General features: G+C 37.0%; 1 long non-coding RNA gene across 1 annotated transcript; it reads left to right on the top strand.

Moving 5' to 3' along the window:
* Nucleotides 1-18,286: 18,286 nt before the first annotated feature.
* LOC103974401 (uncharacterized) lies at nucleotides 18,287-19,009 on the top strand. Its single transcript, XR_010515385.1, has 2 exons — nucleotides 18,287-18,418; nucleotides 18,491-19,009. It is a non-coding gene; the product is annotated as an uncharacterized LOC103974401 (long non-coding RNA).
* Nucleotides 19,010-21,120: the final 2,111 nt, after the last annotated feature.

Below are 21,120 nucleotides of genomic sequence, written 5' to 3' on the forward strand. Positions count from 1 at the left end.
AGGGCCCTGGATGTGTTTTGATGCAAGAAGGGAAAGTGATTGCTTATGCTTCTAGACAACTAGAGAGTTATGAACTAAATTATCCAACTCATGATTTGGAATTGGCAGCAATTATTTTTGCTCTAAAGATTTGGAGGCATCACTTGTATGGGGGAACATTTTAAATCTTTACTAATCACAAGAGTTTAAAGTATATTTTTACTCAAAAAAAGAGTTAAACATGAGGCAGTGGAGATGGATAGAACTTCTAAAGGGTTATGATTGTACCATTCGTTATCACCCGGGTAAAGCTAATGTTGTAGCAGATGCCCTTAGTAGAAATTCTATAAGTTTTATGGTGACTTTGGTTGTGAAGCAATGGAATGATACGTTTAAGTTGTATAAGGATAAGAACTCATGGTAAATAATTATCTTTTTGTGATTGTATATATTTCTACGATTATGGATTTGTGTTGTGGTTGATGTTTAGTTGAGTTGCCTTTAGATTTTGTGAATCTCTGAGTGAAGTGGATTATGATTTATGTAACGTACAGGTTTATGAATTGTGAATATCGATTTTGAATGATTCTTAGTATCCTCAAATTGTTAGATTGGATCCTGGATTGAATTGATGATGAATTATCATATTATTGATTTTAGACAGGGTCACACCTCTTGAATGTGATAAATTCGGGGGGGGGGCGTGACACATAAGGCACGACTTGTAGCAAAAGGATATTTACAGCAACAAGGTATTGATTTTGATGATACTTTTTCTCTAATTGCTAGATTCAAAACTGTAAGAACTTTCTTGACTTTAGCTGCTCACTTGAGTTTGCCTATTTATTAATTTGATGTGAAATCTATATTTTTAAATAAAGATTTACACGAAGAGGTTTTTGTTTCTCAACCTGAAGGTTTTTTGGTTAAAGGACATGAAGAAAAGGTGTATAAGCTAAGAAAAACTCTTTATGGACTTAAACAAGCTCCAAGGGCATGGTATAGTAAAATTGATTATTATTTTCTTTAAAATGGATTTAAGAGGAGCAATAATGAACCTACTCTTTATCTAAAGAAGGAAGGTGAACATAATATTCTAATGGTTTGCCTCTATGTTGATGATATTATATATATGGGTTCCTCTAACTCTTTTGTAGCAGAATTTAAAAAATGCATGATGAATAGTTTTGAAATGTCAGATATAGGCATACTGCACTATTTTCTTGGGTTGGAAGTGAAGCAAGGATCAGATGGAATTTTTATTTCATAAAGAAAGTATGCAATGGATCTACTCAAAAAATCTAACGTGATTAATTGCAAAGCTACAACAACACCCATGTATGTAAATGAGAAATTGAAATTTGAAGATGGTATAAGTCTGACAAACGCAAGATACTACAGAAGTTTGGTTGGAGGTTTGATTTATCTAACTCATACTTGACCATATATTGCATTCTTTGTTAGTGTAGTATCTAGGTTTATGCATAGCCCAAGCAAACATCATCTCAGAGCTGTTAAAAGAATTTTGCATTATATTGCTGGAACTACAGATTATGGTATTTGGTATTCTCATAATTTTAATTGTAAATTATCTGGTTTCACTGATAGTGATTGGGCAGGATCTTTAGATGATCAAAAGAATACTTCAGGTAATATTTTTAACCTCGGATCGGGAACAACTGTGTTATCGACATCGGAAGTAGAATATGTAGCCACAACATTAGCAGCTTGTCAAGCAATATGACTTAGAAGACTTCTTGAAGATCTTCATCAAGAACAAAAAGAAGCAACAGAAATATTTTGTGACAATAAAGCCATAATTGTAATGACGAAGAATCCAACGTTTCATGGAAGAATTCGTATATAGAAATATGCTATTATTTCATTTGAGATCTTGTAATAAGTGGAGCCATAGCAATAAAGTATTGTGGAACAGATTAGCATGTTACAGATATTCTCACCAAGTCGCTTCCAATTTAAAAGCATATTTATTTCATGTCGTAAATCGGTGTATGCAACTATGAATCAAGGGGGAGTGTTGAGATTTGATTCATAGTTATCTAGGTAGTTATCATGATCTAATAGTTACAGGATGATCTCAATAACTACCTGATCTAGTAGTTATAGGATATGGTTACCACTACGTGTTATAAATAGGACCATAGTTCATGAAGCAAGGGATATAGAGAGTGTGTGTATTTGGGAATATCTTGTAAGTGTTCTTATCAATTCTCCTGTTTTTAATACTATAATAGTATTCTAGTATGCTATTTTTTTCTTACTCCTCCATCCCTAAGGTTCCAAAGCAAATATCCAGGTATTAGGATACTTGACAATACTTATCTTTGGTACAGAAACTTATAAGAATATCATCAGCATGCATTAGGTTGGAGACACTTTCATCGGCATCACGCTACGCCTTCGTCAACCACCACAATCTGTTCGCGCTCCAAGCCGACAGATAAAACACCTACCACAAAGCCAAGCAAGTGATGAGACTGGAAGTCACTTCCATCGGGACAAAGAACAGAATCGCAAGCCATCTAGTGCAGGTTTGCTGCCGGAGTAAAAGTCAGATGAACAAAGAAGAGGACAAGTTATGAGTAGATAAACAAGGCAAAAATCTGGGATTTATAACAACAGCTTCTTCTTTAGCTGATTCAACAAGGAGTAGAGGAGATGTAATGTTGTTATGAACTATGTTTTACCGTCTAATTCTATAGCTGCTTGAAGTGAGTTTTTCGCTCCTTTGACTCTGCCGTTGTGATCCTTACCACAATCTTTTGTTGTTGCAAAGGAACACATGAAATGATACCGAGACATTTAGAAATCTACAGCTCTACAGAACCTTAATTACTCAAGTTTCTGCATCTCGAAGTACCGATCGCTCCTACCTGGAAGTAGGAACAAACGAGTAAGTCTTTGTCTGGTGTGTAATAAATAGCAAGCTGAACTTGCACCACTCTCTCTCTCTCTCTCTAGTATATAGGACCGACTGTGGGTACATGCGCCGGCGGCGTGCTGTAAAATCCACGTTAACGATAATCATAAATCAGATTCACTGGCTCAGACCTACACTGTCGTTCGGAAATCGATCATGTGGTATACGAAAGAACTAAAGATTGTGAGAAGGGGTTTTGAGGCGCAGGAAATCTTATGGGATAGCCTAGTGACTGTTCTACCAACATGAACATCCACTCAGTTTTGCATGCTAGGTGATAGTGAACCTGATATCGACATAAACTGCTGCATCATAAGAGTAACGAAGTTTGGCACATACGTTCATGGCTTAATAATGATTGACATGGTTACCTAACATATCATAATAGACTTTATAGGTGAAATCCTCTTTGAACCGAGAAAAATATATTTTTATAATTCTCCAATGAGTTTCTACTTACTTGAATAAGAGAAATCTTTTATGGAGTATAACCATTCTCATTAAGTTATTCATTAATTTCTTTATTTATTATGATTTAAATATTTTAGTTTTTCATTCATTATAAATGTAATCGTTATTATTAAATATTTTATTTATTATCATTAAAATTATTTATTATGGTTCAAATGTTATAAAATTGAATTAATTCTTGAACGTTATGAAATTGATAATAATAAATATTCTTGATGGGAGAATGTCTATATAAATAAGGGTTTTTTTTTTTTGGTAAGTAAAAGTAAAATTCATTATGTGTAAAGTTTCTACAAATAGCCTTATCTATACAAGTCATAGACAAAGCCAAGTAACTCATAGAGTGCTAATGCGATAGTTATGACTACACATGCTGTAGACTATAATTATCTGTGGGTACATTATTTGGCATCATTCCCAAGATCTTTAGCTAATAGCAAAATTAAATTTGATAAAAATATCTTTTTCTCTTCGGGTGAAGTGCTCGGTTTTGAGTTCATGCTCCATACAGGATCTTGAGTCTCTAATAATCTCTTTCAAGAGCTGAGCATTGTTTGTGTGTTGATATTCAAAGATTCTATTACATCTCTCCTTCCACATCCACCAAATAGCACATCTGAAAATAACCTTTGCCAGTTGTGTAAGAGGCCATTTTCTTGAGAAACATTGCATAAGGTCGCCTAGTTCTTAGTGCAAGTTTGGTTGCGGCAGACTATTGAGTTCAAATTGCTGGAGAATCTCCTTCCATATCCATTTTGTATAATCACAAGCAAAATAGAGATGGTCAACAGCTTCTTCTTGTTGCAAACAAAGGGAGCATCGGTTAACATGATAGATACCTCTTCTTTTCATATTGTCTATTGTAGGTAGTTTATTGAGAAGGGTCTGCCATGTACATAAGGAGTGTCTTTGTGATCCCGGTCGATCCCATGTCCAACTGCTTGGGACCCACTTGTTATTTCTTTGCCTAATTTGATTCCATGCGGATGTGGCACTAAATTTACCATTGTCATGAGGCCAAATAAGTATATCTGAAGAGTTGTTCCTGATTCGAATAGCTATGATAGTCGGCCAAAGTGATAACATTTTAGGAGAAATAGGATTAGGGAGACACCAAGTACCGTTAGCGATGAACTCGGAAACCTTCCAATCTTTGGGAGCCCCAAGATCTTTTCGTATTCTATCGCCATATAATTGAAATATACTCTTCCCATACACCCAAGGATCGTACCACATATTAGTACTAGTTCCAGAAGAGATTGCATACGAAATGTGTTTGATTAGCCAATTCCTTGCCTTTAAAATTTCTTTCCAAGCTGCAGAGTGGTATGTTCTTGTTGAAATTTCCCATATTGATTCCTGTGAGAGATACTTAGCAGAAACCCAATGTGACCATAAGGAACATTTGTTTTGCAAAAGATCCCACAATTTCTGTACCAAACATGCTTGATTCCAATCTCTAGTATTTCTCAAATTTAGCCCCCCTTCATCTTTCGGTTTGCAAATACTATCCCAATTTACCATATGCATTGCCTTATCATTTGTGCCATTCCATAAGAAGTTCATTAATAACCGTTCAATATCTTGGAGAAGTCCAGCAGGCAGAAGAAATGCATTACACCAATATATAGAGTAGGAGTGCAATACCGAACGGATGAGTTCGAGTCGTCCTGCTTTTGATAGAAACCTATTTTTCCAAGAAGAAATTCTATTCTTTATTTTTTGCAAGATAGGTTGACAGTGGGTTTTGTGAATGCTTGTGGATATGAGCGGGAGACCCAAATAAGGAACTGGCAAGCTTCCTTCACTAACCCCCAAAGTTTGTGAAATAAAGACCTTATCCTCAACGTAAGGGCTCATATATACTTTACTTTTCGCATGATTTAACTGAAGTCCAGAAACCATACCAAAGTCATTCATAATAGTAGCCAGGTTCTTTACTGAAGTTGGTTCATTTTGGAGAAAGATAAGTAAGTCATCTGCAAATGTTATATGTGATATATGAACAGAACCAGCACTGGGTACCTTAATGCTGTCATTTAAGACTGCGTGTTCCAACATACAGCTAAGTCCTTCCATCGCAATAGTAAAGAGATACGGAGAGAGTGGATCACCTTGTCGGATGCCATTCGTGCTCCCAAAAAAACCAATAGGTGAGCCATTAAAGAGTATCGAAAACTTTGGAGTTTCTAGGCAAGATTGAATCCAATTAATCCATTGCTGTGGGAAGTTCATATCAAGGAGCATCTTATAGATAAATTTCCTATTAACTGAATCAAAGGCTTTCCTTAGATCAGCTTTAATGCAGATTTTTGTCCCTCTTGCTTTTGAATGCAAATCTTTGACCAAGTCATTAGCAAGCAAAATGTTATGATGTATACTTCTCCCTTTGATGAAAGCAGCTTGATTTGGGCTAATGATCTTGTGTAATACCTTTTGCATTCTATTTGCCAATACTTTGGAGATGATCTTGTATATAAAGTTGCATAATGATATGGGTCGATAGTTCTCTAGTGAATCAGCCCCTGCATTCTTCGGAATTAAAGAAATAAAAGTGCAATTCATCTCTCTAAGAATATGACCTGAAGAGAAAAAATGTTGGCAAGCTTTGATCACATCATTTCCAATAATAGACCAAGCAGTTTGGTAAAATTCAGTTGGAAATCCATCTGGACCTGGGCTTTTGTGCTTTGGTGACTTAAAGACAACACATACAATTTCGTCATCTGTAATTGGGGCATTGAGGATTGAAATAGCTTCCGAATCAAGTTTTCTAGTCGGCTCCACATGAATGTTATTAGGTTTCCCAGCTTGATTGAGTAAGGAATAAAAAAATTGCTCTATGTGTGCTTTAACCTCATCTAAATTCTCAATAAGATTATCATGTTTGTCTCTGCATTTGCTGATACGGTTAACAGCCCTTCGAGTAGCAATTGAAGCATAGAAAAATTTAGTATTGGAATCCCCTAGTGTAAGCCAATGCTGTCGAGACTTCTGCTTTGCAAAACTTTCCTCCTGTTTTAAGGCTTGCATGAAGTTATTTCTGGCTTCCGTCTCTTTGTAGATAATATTTTCATCATTTGGCTGAAGTTGCAGCTCATGTTGCAATGACATTAGTTCCTTTCTGCAAAATTGAACTCTGGTGGTAATATTGCCAAAGGTATTTGTATTCCACTCCTTTAGTGCTGCTTTATAGGCTTTGAGCTTTTGACATAAGATGTAAGGGGGAGATCCATGCACATTAACATTCCAAGCAGATCTGATAACATCAAGAAATTGAGGATGAGTACTCCACATGTTAAAGAATCTAAACGGTTTCTTGCCTCTTGGTGTCGCTTTTTCTGCATGTATATACATTAAAGAATGGTCAGAAAATAAAGGAGCACCATACTCAAGAAGTGAATCTGGGTAAACTGTTAACCATTCATGGTTAATCAAACACCTATCAAGTCGAGCCATTATTTTTCTGTTAGCAGCACCTTGATTACTCCAGGAGAGCTAATTACCCACAGATTTCATATCAAACAATGCTGCAGTGTCAATGTAATCATTAAAACTTTGAAGCTGACTTTCTGAAAGTTGTCTACCCCCACTTTTTCATTTGTGTACCGAACAGTATTAAAGTCTCCAAGAACAATCCAAGGTACATTGAGACAGCCATTTACAATATTAGTCAGGTCAGACCAAAGAGTATTTCTTTCTTGCATACTGTTTGAAGCATATATACCAGTGAAATTGAATTGACAGCCATTCTTTTTATCCTCTACCTTAAGATGAATGAATTGATCAGTAGCAGAAATAAACCAAGCATTAATAGAGTTAGGATTCCATAAGACCCATATTCTACCAAAAGTTTCATTTGAGTCATTGGTAAACAGTTCTGCGTCCGGCCATATTAAATTCTTTTGAGCTTGAACGCGCGATTGTTTAATTTTCGTTTCCACTAGAATAACAATATCACATGCGGCAGACTTGATTATTCTGTTGAGCTCCCGACATTTCTCCAACTTATTAAGTCCGCGAACATTCCAGCATGTTATCTTCATTAGTAAAAAGGTAGTAAGGTATCCATCCTACGACTTTGGATGGATTGTACCATCCTTTTTCTTATCCTTCGGTTTTGTATTTTCTTCCCGCACAATATCCTTACCTTTTATGGCTTTATTCCTATATTTATCCACTTCATCTACAGCTTGCAGATTTTTAAACTTTAAAGTACCTTGAATCATGTGGTCTTCATTGGCAGGGTTTGTTGAAGCTCGATAAGATTGTTGCAGCACAATATCCTGGATAGTACTTGTTGGAGCAGCGTGGCTAGAGAGGTTTGTTGGGGCATGAGTTTGTTGAGTCGGAATATCCTTGTTAGCGATGTTTGTTGTGGCCTGAGTTTGTTGAGGAAGAATATCGTTGCTGGCGAGATTTGCTTGGGCCTGAGTTCGTTGAGCTATTGTGGATGGATCCGATGATATTAGAAGAGATGAAGTTCCTGACTTATGTTTCTCCTGTCCACTAGTACCATGGGAAACCTCTGTTGTGGAAGGCTCTGACATTATAGGAAGAGATAAAGTTTTGGAATTGTCCTTCTGTCCGCGGTGCTTTCCTTGCGAGTCGGAATGCTCAATAGTTTTCGCCACCATCGGTGCTACTGCCATTAGAGAAGAATCACTTTGTTGCTGAGGTGCTTGACGTGGTCGATAGACCTTTGTGGTTGGTTGTGGGGTTTGCTGACAAGCTCCATTTACATGACCAAAAGATAAGCAACGCTGACATCGTTGTGGCTTCCAGGAATATGAGACATGTACCTTCCGAGTGTTCCCGTCAAGATCGCGATAGAAAACTTCATTAGGAAGATCTTTATCGGAAGAAACCAGCACACATGCTCGTGCAAATGCTAATCTCGTCTGAGCTGCTGTTGCTTTGTCGATGTAGAGTGGCTGTCCCAGAGTGCTGCATAACTTTGCAATAAAACGTCGACTCCAAAGATGTAGAAGCAGTCCTTGAAAGGATACCCATAATGGAATAGACTGTAGGCTATCTAACTCCAAACGGACATCAGGAGACCAACGTCGTAAAATCATTGGATGACCGCGGATAGTCCAGAATCCTTCGAGGATTCGTTGCAAATCTTCTTCAGAGTATAGCTTGCAAACAAAGAATCTGTTCTCCAGCATATGAAGATCAAATGACGATATTCCCCATCGAGTTTTGATAAATGAGGATAATGGGAAATAAGATGTTTTGAGACCTACCACATAGCCAACAATCGCCATTGACCATGTCTCAATAAGCTCTGCTGAATCAGCAGTCTCGTATACAGCAATCTTCTTATCAGCCTGAACTTCTGGCGTAATGAATTCCAAGCTTAGATCTGGACTTCCAACCGGAGCCTTGAATAGGCTAGTCCAAGGCCGAGGGTCATTGGAAATTAGAGCAGGCTGCCGCGATCTAGAGCGCGACCTGTTTCGATGCTGCTTCATCGAAGGAGTTTCTCTCTGGAGAGGATATGGTGGAGGAGCAACTCGAGGGATAACGGTAGGGAGTCTTGCCATCGTTTCAACCCTCCCGCCACCGTCGCTAGCCCTAGGGGCCGTCGATGCCATGTTTGATCCCTCTTCTGGTCACCGCTACAGAATCGTCACCATAGTGAAAAGTCACCGCTGCAGAATTTCAGATCGTCGCTACAGTACCGTCGCCCTAGATCTGGTCGCCGCTGCAGTGTCGTCGCCGCTACAGTACCGTCGAATCAGATCTGGTCGCGCTGCAGTGTCGTCGGCGCTACAGTACGTCGACCTAGATCTGGATCTGGTCGCCGCTGCAGTGTCGCCGCCGCTACAGTACCGTCGCCCTAGATCTGGTCGCCGCTGCAGTATCGTCGCCGCTACAGTACCGTCGACCTAGATCTGGTCGCCGCTGCAGTGTCGTCGCCGCTACAGTAACGTCGACCCAGATCTGGTCGCCGCTGCAGTGTCGTCGGCGCTACAGTACGTCGACCTAGATCTAGATCTGGTCGTGTCGCCCTAGATCTGGTCGCCGCTGCAGTGTCGCCGCCGCTACAGTACCGTCGCCCTTACTTCCTCTAAATAAGGGTTTTAGTCCCTATGCTCATCATCTCTATCAAGTCTAAAGAATTTTCTATACTATGTAAAGCGAGAGTTATGAACTAAAAAGTACCAAAATACAAAGAGAAACTGTTATTAAAATTCTTGACAACAATGGTTGGAGGTACGTAATTTTTGTTTTCGCATAAGTTTTCTTATATTTTTATTATAATGGTTTAGAAACACATTTTAGTACCAAATTTTCTAACAGTTGGTATCAGAGCCATTAATTTTTGTCTTGATACGAAAGAGTTTTCATTTTTTATACCATGAATATGGCTTGATTTTAGTTTCTTTTTGAAACTTTTTGATATATTTCAAATTGAAAATCATGAGGTTATATCATTTTCAATATTCTTAGTTGGTAAAATACTCATATTATGTATGAATATTTTGTTATATTAATTCATGTGTATGATTCAATTTTATATATCCAAAATATCTAGTGACTCATATAATCTTAATTAATTAAAAATTAGCCATAGCATTCTTAATTAATTAAATATATATATAAAGTTAAAATAAGGATCACATAAGTAATTAGATATAATATTATGACTCATCGACTATAGACGTACTAGGCCACTACGCCGTAGTCCCCAGACCATATAGGGGAATCCAATCCATTGAACATGTTTGTCCTCAGTCCCCAGAGATTGTATACTGGGCATGGTGCTGTCAGACCCATACAGTTTCTACTCGAGTCTCGCTCTAATCGGATTCTCCGAGAGAACTATTTCTCTCTCAATCGACTTACGAATCGACTTTTCTACCGAAATCGCTCTTATCGTACGAACGCAGTTTTAATCGTCGAAAGTTTTCCGCTGCACTAATTCACCCCTCCCCCTCTTAGTGCTCTTGATCCTAACAATTGGTATCAGAGCCCGGTGTTTCTCATTTCGGATTTACACCCGAGAGAAATGACTCTTCATGGCGTTCAAGAGGGTTTTTCGGTTGTTCGTCCACCGTTGTTTAACGGATTGGACTACACTTATTGGAAAACTCGAATGAGAGTTTTCTTGATTTCTATGAATTTGGGTTTATGGAATATTGTTGAAAACGGTTTTCAACTTCCCTCTAAACCGATGAACGAATGGTCGGATTTGGAGAAGAAGTATTTTTCTTTAAATGCAAAGGCTATGAATGCCTTATTTTGCGCTTTGGATAAAAATGAGTTCAATCGGGTTTCTTTGTGCGAAATGGCTTTTGACACATGGCACACTCTTGAAATCACACACGAAGGCACTTCTAGAGTTAAAGATTCGAAAATCAACTTTTTGATGCATGATTTCGAGCTTTTTCAAATGAAGCCAAGCGAAACCATTGGTGACATGTACACCCGTTTTATGGATGTCTTCAATGGTTTAAGAGCTCTTGGCAAATATTTTTCGGATTTTGAACTCGTAAACAAGATTTTGCATTCTCTTTCTAAGAAGTGGGATTCAAAAGTAATTACAATACAAGAAGCTAAAAACCTAAACAACTTACCACTTGAAAAACTAATTGGTTCATTAATGACACATGAATTGGTGCACAATGCACATGATGAACATGATGAACAAAATCACCTTCCAAAGAACAGGAAGGATTTGGAACTCCGGACAAATGAATACCACTTGAGTGATGACTCAAGTGATGAACTTGAACTTCGAACACTAAATCTTAATAAGTTTATTAAACAAAAATCTAAAATAAACAATGAACTTGAACGGAGGAAGAGGCCAAAGAAGAGGAAGGCAACTAAGGATGAATCAAAAAACTTCTAAAGGTGAAACGACAAATTGGGCTTTGACAAGCTTCGACTACAAGGTAAGTAACTCAACTCTCTTGAATTATTTTGAAATTACATAATACTATTCATGAGTTATTTTTAATTTAGTTTAGGATTAATTTTCTTAAAAATTACATGAAAAAAAAATATAGAAATCATGCTTATCATTCTAGTAATTTTGAAGATAATCATAAAAATTATATGTTTATGATAAAAAAAATGATTAAAAATGCCTTATGAAATATGATATCATGCCTAATAAATTTATTTTTTGAAGCTATGCATGATGATGATGAGTTTTGGGTAATTTATAGTTTATTTATAATTTCCATAATGATCATGCTTAATGATGTATTTTTTGATTTGACATAAAAGTGGTTTTAAAAAATGATGTATGTTTTGATTTGACATAAATGAAATATGAATGTTTATATAAAATAGTGAAGTGTCTTGACAATTGTATACTTAATGATGCATAAAGTTGTAATGAAAATATTAAATTTTTAATACTATGATTTGATGATTTTATGCATGACATTGTAAAGTTATATATAATGATGCATAATGATGAAATTGTGTAATAAAAATATTAAACATTTTGAAACCATGTTTTAGTGTCATGCATATTGATCATGCTTAATAAATTTCGAAATTATGCATGATGAATCTTGCGATTTATGGATTATTGATTTTTACCATAATGAAAGTACCTTATTGATCTTTGTTGTAATAAATCTTACTCTTTCGGTTTTAAACATGATACATGTTTTTATTTGGCATAAATGAAACAAAATCATATGTTTTGAAACTTTATGTAAACCAAGAATGTTCATCATGATTCTCTCTTTGAATATTTAAAAAGGAGAATTTTCTAGAGGAATCATGCTTGATGATTTTTTTTTTTTACCTTTCCATCTTAAATGTTGATACTTGTTTTATTAAAGGTAAAGGCATGCTTATAAGAAGTAAATCACATGAATATAAATTTATAAAAACAAAATGTGATCCTCTATCTTATCATCTTTTCAATAAATCTATGTCTATCATGTATGAATTTATTGAATGTGACTTTGAGGATGATTTCGGATTTTACAAATGCTTGATTCATACTTATGACATGAGACACATTTTAAATATGAATCATGTTCAATGCTTCAATCATGTTACATCTTCTTAATTCATTTTGTTCTCCTACTTTTATTTACCAAATAGGAGAATCTTCCGAATGAATGAAATGATACAAATGAATCACTTATTGATATATCTTTTTGAAATATCTTTTTAATGTGATGTTGATATTTTGAGATGCCTATTGGAATTCATGACATGAGATAATTGAATCCTTGACTTAATCTTTATATGGCTTGAAAATGGATGTTTAAAATCTTGCTTGATGAGTTGTTTTATAAGATTCTGTCTTTACGTCTTGAACTTTCATATTTATCTTGATTTGGCATATAAAGACTAAGGCATGCTTAGATGAAAAAGAATCACTTAAAAAATGTTTTTCCCATCTGATCGAGATTAATAATTTCATGATATTTTGTGAATCTCGAAATTGATTTTGATGACTTGATTACGAGTTTCAAGTTAATGATTTGATTTGAATGAGTTTTATCTAAATCATAATCTTGATCTTGCAAAATTAGAATCACAAATAATATCTTTTGGTATTCATGACTTGAATTTGATTGAAACATTGCATACTTAAATTAATCATTCTCCTATGTTTCAAAAATTCTTTAAATGCCTTATATGATGATAGAAAATTAATTTGCTTTATGATAAATCACGAATCATGACTTGATCTATGATATTGATATATTTAAATCATGATCCTTGGTTGTATAATTCTTTTACTCTATTAAAAGGATTTGTCGAATGAATCATGTCCTTGAATTTTCTTGATATCATGACATGATTTTGTAATATGGCCTGTATAATGATTAAAATTTTTTTGGCCATTGATTTCTCCCTTCTTTTTGGTAATGACATAGGGGGAGAAAGATTGCTAGCACAAGGCAAATGCTGGCTAGTTAGAACATGCAAAGAAAAGCAAAGTGCAATCTTGCACAAGAAGCAAGTATTGAATTGTCATGATTGAACTTAAGAATATTGCTATGCTTTTGTGCTTATATGTTGTGATGAAAATCTAGCTTCATGTTACAAAAACTTGCATATCTTTTAAAATAGCTAGAGCTACTTGTCCTTTTGTTAATAACAAAGTGGGAGAAATATATGAATTGATACAACGAGTGTCATATTTATTTGAATGAGAAATATATGAATTAATGCTATAAGTGCCATATTTGAATTTGAATTATGTTAAGATATCAAAAGAAGTTTGTATCGAAATATATGATAAATTGATAATCAAAATGCTATGATTGTCATATGCCATGTTTGCATCATGTTAAGATATCAAGAACTTGCATCGTAATTTTACTTGATGATATCTTGTCCTGTGATGAAATGCTACAATTTGTTGCTAAAATGATGCATGCAATACTTATGCTTTTTATGTGATGTATTGCATATGATATGAATCATGATTTGAATTCAAGGTTTATCTCAATTATGGAATTTTGAAATAAGAATGATTACTCATCTTTGTCATGATTTAGAAATTGACATAAAGGGTCTTCCCTTCTTTAGAAAGGGTCTTCCCTTCTTTTTGACAATGACTAAGGGGGAGATAACTAGCGTGCACGGTTCTAAAGAGAAGCAAAAAGTTGCTATCTCAAAAGAAGCAAATGTGCTATCTTGCCTATCTCAAGAGGAAAAAATGCTAACTTGCACATCTAGCAAAACTTGACAAATTTGCATATTTCAAAAAGCAAGAGTTGCATTCTTGAACATCTCAAAACTGCTAGCTTGCATGTTCTAAAATATTATAAAATTTGCTAGCTTGATGTTGTGGAACTTGCTATCTTACTACCTTGCATATCTATGATGATAGCAAAATTGCATGATGATACTATGTTTTTCATGCAATGAGTTGAACCTATATAACAAACACACTTGATTGTGGTACTTCTCTTTTTTGTTGATGACAAAGGGGGAGAAGTATGATGTTATGCATAAGTTCATGATGACGTGTTGCAAGTATTCATGATGAATATTGCAATGACTTGAATTCAGTTTGAATTCAAGGTTCTATCAATATGGCATATTGATAGGGGGAGTTTGTTTAAACTCTGAGAGTTAAGTTTAACTCCATCATCAATTGGTTGTCATCATAAAAAAGGGGGAGATTGTTGAATCTCGTATTTTGATGATTAAACCAAATGATAATTGTGTTTATGTTTTAATCTGTATTTTGAGTGATGCAGGATGCTTCGATCGGGATGAGACAATTAAAGTAGGAAAAATCATGTTGTACCGGAGGAACATGTCAGAAAATTGGACGCCGAGCCGATGGATCGGTCGACGTATCGATAGAAGGCTTCGGGCCGTGGACTTGGGCATCGGGCCAAGAAGAGCGGGTATTGTGCTAAGGATATCAGAGTTGTGGAGTCAACTGGCCGATTGGGCAATAGGTCGTAGGAGAGGACGATGCGCCGAAGAATCGGACGAAGCGTCGAGGGACCAATGACATGCCAGACAACTTAGTTAATTCCTTAGGATTAATTGTCTCGATCAAAGTTTTGTTTTAAGTATCCAGGATTAACTACAATGAAAGAAAGACATGCAACAGCTGTTGAGCCGGAAGTCAAAGACTATGATCACATTGGGAGTTCGAGAGCTCAACGGAAGTCCGGACGGTCATCGGAGGTTCTGCGGGAACAAATCCGAGAAGTCCAGGAGCTTGCCAAAAGAAGCTCGTCGGAACTCGCCAAGTGGATCATTGCAAGTCCAGGAGTTTGCCGGAAGTCCGTAGGAGCATCACTAAGGGTTCATCGGATGATCGACGGAAGCTCGCCGGAAGAAGCGATTGACGCACCGGAACAAGTTACAGTAAATGTCTTAAGAGATTCGTAGTTAGCACGATGATTAAGTTAGAAATGGGAGGTGATCCCATTAACTTAATCTTGGGGCAATTGGGCCTTTGACAAACCCAAATTGGGCCAAATGGATCAGCCCATTCAGACCCAGATTACTTGGCCAGAGGTGGCACCGCTTGGGTCGACGGTGGCATCGCCTAGGGCTCAGTCTCCGAGCTCTGGCTGGACGGTGCAATCGCCCCAGTCAAGCGATGTCTCCTAAGGATTGTCTCCTAAGCCCGTCAGAAGAGTGAAACTGTAAAAATCGTAAATTACTCAACTCATCGGTTTTTCTCCCTGATAGAGATGAGATTTTGTGATAGGAAATGAGATGTGGACGAAGGACAGGGATGAGATGAAAACGAGGACGGGAAGCACTCCCACCGCACCTCACCCCACCGCGCTGGCATCGCCACTAACGTTTGGGCACGCTATGTTGCTTCTCAGAAGACATGGGAGTAGAATCCGCTGCTGCGTGAGTGCATGCATGCTTGGTGGCCCAGCCCTCTTTAAATGAGATCAATGATATAGTGGTGGCAGCTTCAACAAACTATGTCCGCTATTTAAAGCACCATGTTGTCTTTCCACCGACCATCCTCCTCCATTTCTGCTGTTAGCTCAACCTATCACTACAAGCCTTCATAACAACATCTTCTGCATCCATTATGAAATATGACTATTCCTAAAGAAACGCTGATAACTAAAAGCTTTCATTCAACATTGTCACTTATAATCTCTCAACCTTTGAAACTATAATCATGCTATCTATAACGCGGAAAACTTTTATACCAAGATTGAAATCAAATAAATTTGATCTAACAATATTACGATGCATACCTTTCTTGTTGTTCAGAAGAAATAAACCTTATCTGATCTATAAGCGCTCCATCGTCGGATCTGAAATATCAATCTGTAAAGAACAATAATTGGACTTTATTTATCACATGTATAATCAATAATTCATATGAGAAAACTATGAAGTAAATAATAATTTATAGTTTTTTAATTTTTTTAATCAAAAATTAAATCCAATCAAATAACCAAAATATAATCATGATTAAATTCAATCATAATTATAATAAATCATATTTATCAATTTTATAATTGAGAATATAACTTAAAATTCTCAATTTGAATAAAATTGTAAATATACGATAGGATTAAACTGAAATTAAGAAATTCACGAAGGGCAGAATTGTAATTTGGCAAAATTAGACCCGAGGGTAAAACGGTAAATATGTTGTCAGAACATAAACTGGAATTACGAAATTTGCAAAGGGTATAATTGTTATTTTGCAAAACCCTAACCTCGAGGTCAAAATCGTAATTATGCCAAAAACCCTAATCTGTCTGCGCCCGTTGCGACGTGCGGTGCTGCCGCCGCTTGCGCGCGGCCGTTGCGACGTGCGGTGTTGCCGCCGCTTGCGCGCGGCCGTTGCGACGTGCGGTGCTGCCGCCGCTTGCGCGCGACCGTTGCGACGTGCGGCGCTGCCGCCGCTTGCGCGCGCACGGCCGCTGCGACCTTTCCTGCCTGCGGACGGCGCGCACGGCTGGCCGCGGCTGTTGCCAGCACGCGGCCGCTGCCGCCGCGGGGGGGGCTGCCTCTACCCACGAGCGGCCGCTGCGGCGGTTCCTGCCCGCGCGTGGCCGCCGCCTGTGCACGGCCTACCCACGCGCGGCCGCCGCCGGTGCGCGGTTGCCATACCGCCGCGCTGCCTGTGCCCACGCGCGACCGCTGCCACTACCTGCGCGCGGCTGCCGCTGTTCCTGCTCGCGCTTGGCCGCCGTTGGCGCTTGGCGCGGCTGCCGCTGCTAGCGCTTGGCAGCGGTTGCCACCATCTGCGGCCACCGCCCTTCCGTAATCACCGCGTTCACATGCGGTGCGGGATGTCCGTGATGCCGCCACCGTTCGCAAGCGAACCTCTGCCTGCGCATGACCGTGATGCGCGGCTGCGGGGTGGTACACGGCCCTTTCTTGACAAGGATCAACAGATATGATCATCTCAATAACATCGATGATAATAAACAGTAAATTCATCGATCAAACATACGATTATACATTGCTCATAATCAATAATAGAGCAAATCATATAAAAAGAAAACAGATCAATAAAATCCGACGAATCATTCAAGCATCGTAAAGAACAATAATATATCTAATATATTTGATCTCAAGAACTTGGCTCTGATACTAATTGTTAGCATAAAATCTATAATCATGCTATCTATAATGCGGAAAACTTTTATACCAAGATTGAAATCAAATAAATTTGATCTAACAATATTACGATGCATACCTTTCTTGTTGTTCAGAAGAAATAAACCTTATCTGATCTACAAGCGCTCCATCGTCGGATCTGAAATATCAATCTGTAAAGATCTGCAAAGAGAACTAGATCCTTCTCCTCTCTTCCTCTCTTCCTATCTTTTTACAGGACCACCTAGATTGATGGATTAGGGGATTAAGGGAAAGGGAGATTGAGAGAAAAACCTTAATCTCTCAATTGACACATGACCCCTAGAGAGGTCCTGTTTATCATATACGCACAGATATGTCTGATGATCTTGTTAGCCCCTAGAGGTCCTGTCTATTTATAGGCAAGAGCAGAGGGTCTAGGATAAGTTATTAGGAGAGTTCCTCCCATCAAGGGTATCTCCTAAGGAATCCTACTTTAATATGGACTTCTTTTCTATTGGCCAATAACCATAATCAGAATCCAATAATATCTATAATATATCTTATCTAATTAAATAGGACCACATAATCTAACAATAATCTCTCAACCTTTGAAACTAACTAATCTCTCATACTCTCTTATCTCTTTTTCTTCTCATGATTTTGTAATGCATTATATAGATTACTACTCATAGCTAATGAGAGGTGCACACAGCAATTAGATCTCATAATTGAGTCACCCGTACAAGATGGTACATTTTGGTTCATTAAGACCATGAAAGCGATGCTGTAGCTACTGCAAGGGAATGTATACATCTTCATTAAAGAGAGAGGTACATGTTAGGTTTGGCAGATGGATGGATGCCCATTAAATCTAATCACCTCTCTTGATTAACCGCTGTAGTTTAGTCATCTCTCTGGTTCCCATGCAACACAAAAGGACGAGAGAAGAAGGCTTCATCTTCCTTGTTTACAGCCCCCCATGGATGATGAGAGTAGGTAGGTGTAACAACACAGCTAGATATGAAGCCTGCAATGCTATAGCTGCGGTCTAACGAAGTCTGCGCACAGGAAGGAAGGAGGAAGCAGCAGCAGCAGCACCGAGGCCATGGCTATGGTGTTCGAGCTCCACAACGGAGAAGCTGATCTTGTGTTCTGCGCGGTCATAATGTGGCTCTCCGTCATTTCCATCGTCATCTTTTCTTCTGTGGGCGGTCCGAGCCAGCCGAGGCAGCGGTCCAGGGACAGCAGGCTGGTGCTTCCCGGTGAGGCAGGTTGCAGGTGCGGCTGTTGCATCGGAGGCGCCGGTGTTTGTGGCACTTATCTCTCCTGATCTGATCTGGTGTAGGGTGGAGGACGATGACTCCTCCGGAGAACCGCACATCGATCACTTGCATTTCTTGCTTGTGCTCTTTCTCGTACATTTCTTTGTCTTCGGTTTGCCTTATCTCCTATTTAGTTCTCCAGTCTCCTTTCTTCTTCCTACGCAACGAAGCCTGTGAAGCTTCAGATGGGAAGAGAAGAACTTGTCACAGGTGAAGGTCTCGTTAAAAGACCGGCTAAAAGTATCCTCCAGCCAGCTTCTACTTAGTGATGACGTTGATATTGATAGCTCTGATACCAATCTCACAAACGAACGAGAGGAGATCATGGGAGTATGATAAACAATGGATAATTTATCCTCATAATCGTTTTTTATCCAATAGTGTCTCTCATAATCGTTTTTTTTTTTTTTTTGCATGAATATCAGTTTTATAAAATTTTATTGAATCAATTCAGATCAAATTCCTAAACTCTCCTCTGCCCTTGTCTCCCATAATAACATTAGAATGATGATCTAATAGATTATTAAAAATTTTAAATTGTTTGATCGAAGTTGGCCAAGTCACATTCGAAAATGAATTTAAGGCCACTCGTTCACATAACGTATCTAAAAAAATCTAAATTTTGATAATTAATTATCGTATTTTTTTAAATAAAAATATTACTGATGATATTAAAATGATGTCCTAATAGATATCTATTACAATTTTGAGATAGTTTTATTGATGATGACCTTACTATACTCGAAAATGAACTAAAATATGATCCTTCACAGAACACAGATAAAAAAATTTAAAATTTGATAATTAATTATCTTAAAATTTTATAAAAGTATAAAAAATAACTAATGATGTTAAAATCATGTTCTAGTAGAGTGATAAAACTTTGACGTTGTTTGGTTATAGTTGACTCTATTGCTCTTGAAAATGAATTAAAATGTATTCGTTCACAAGTTCTATAAAAAAAAATCTAAATTTTGATAATTAATTATTTTAAATTTTTTAAAAGAAAAACATTACTAATGATATTAGAATGATATCCTAAATGGTTTGGTTGAAATTGACCCAACTATACTAAGAAAATGAATAAAAAAAATACTCTTGTTCACATAATCTATATTAAAAAAAAACTAAAATTAAATAATAAATTATTATAAAATTTATAAAAATAAAAAACTACTAATGATGTCAGAATGATGTCCTAGTAGAATAGTATAACTTTGAAATAGTCTTGTTGATGTTAACACTTTATACTTAAAAATAAACTAAAATATATTTTTTTGTTAAAAAAATTAAAATTTGATAATTAATTATTCTAAAATCTTTTAAGAGGTGGAGATGTTGGCAAAGGAGGCAGAGGTAGAGTTGAAGGAGGTGGAGACAGAGGAGGAGAAAGAGAAAACAGTGAAAGGAAAAAGAAAAAAAGATAAAGCAAGAAAATGAAGAGGAGAAGACGGACGAGAACGGATAACTTTGAGAAACACAACTATAGACTAGATTAGTACAGCAGAAAATAATCAATCTGGGCCAGTTCAAAAAATAAATAAAATCATTTGACCTAAAAAGGCACCTTTATCTAAATGAGAAAAGATAGGAGCCCCTCGTTAACAACGATTGTAAGGGACACAATCAGGTAAAAAGTCAATAGTATGGTTTTTTAATAAATTATTAATAAAAATTATATCTTTTTCCATCAAAATTACAATATCTCCATATATTTGTCACCATAAACCCTTACCACATTCCGATGTCACATACAAAAAGTTCATCTTAACATCATCATGCACCAACCAACTCATTGCTCTATATAAGGTCTATAAGATAACTTCTTATCGGTTGCTAGGTTTCAATCCTCCTCGAGCTTGTTGGACAAATATGGTTATCCTTATTATTGAATTGAGGAGTATTTATATAGATTTTGAGATGAAAATGTTGCTCATGTAAATAAATGAGCTACTCAAATATATGATTTATTCTTAAATATTATATTTCATATATATCTCTTTCATGATTTTTTATCATATTTTTCTTTCATGTCTTTGCAAGATTGAGCTTTTGTCAAGAATGTTACTCTTGGACCAATGCAATTGAGATATCTTATGGGCAAGAGGTTTTGCCGATCTGACATATCCAACTACATGAGAGGAGCCTAGCTGAAGTAGGAGAATAGCGGTGGGCACACTTAGATCTATTATGACGAAATGGCAGGCGGATGTTATGATTTGGTTGAAGTCCTCCGGCTTGATTTCTAGAGCAATGTGGACAGTGGAAAGATTATCAAAATTGGTGACGTTGTGTTATGGACAAAATTGCAAATGGAGTGTTCGATGTAATGCTTATGTACGTCCATGTCTTTTGGTTTGTTCATACTTTGCACAA

The sequence above is a fragment of the Musa acuminata genome, chromosome BXJ1-7 (genome assembly GCF_036884655.1).
Source record: "Musa acuminata AAA Group cultivar baxijiao chromosome BXJ1-7, Cavendish_Baxijiao_AAA, whole genome shotgun sequence".
NCBI lineage: Eukaryota > Viridiplantae > Streptophyta > Magnoliopsida > Zingiberales > Musaceae > Musa > Musa acuminata.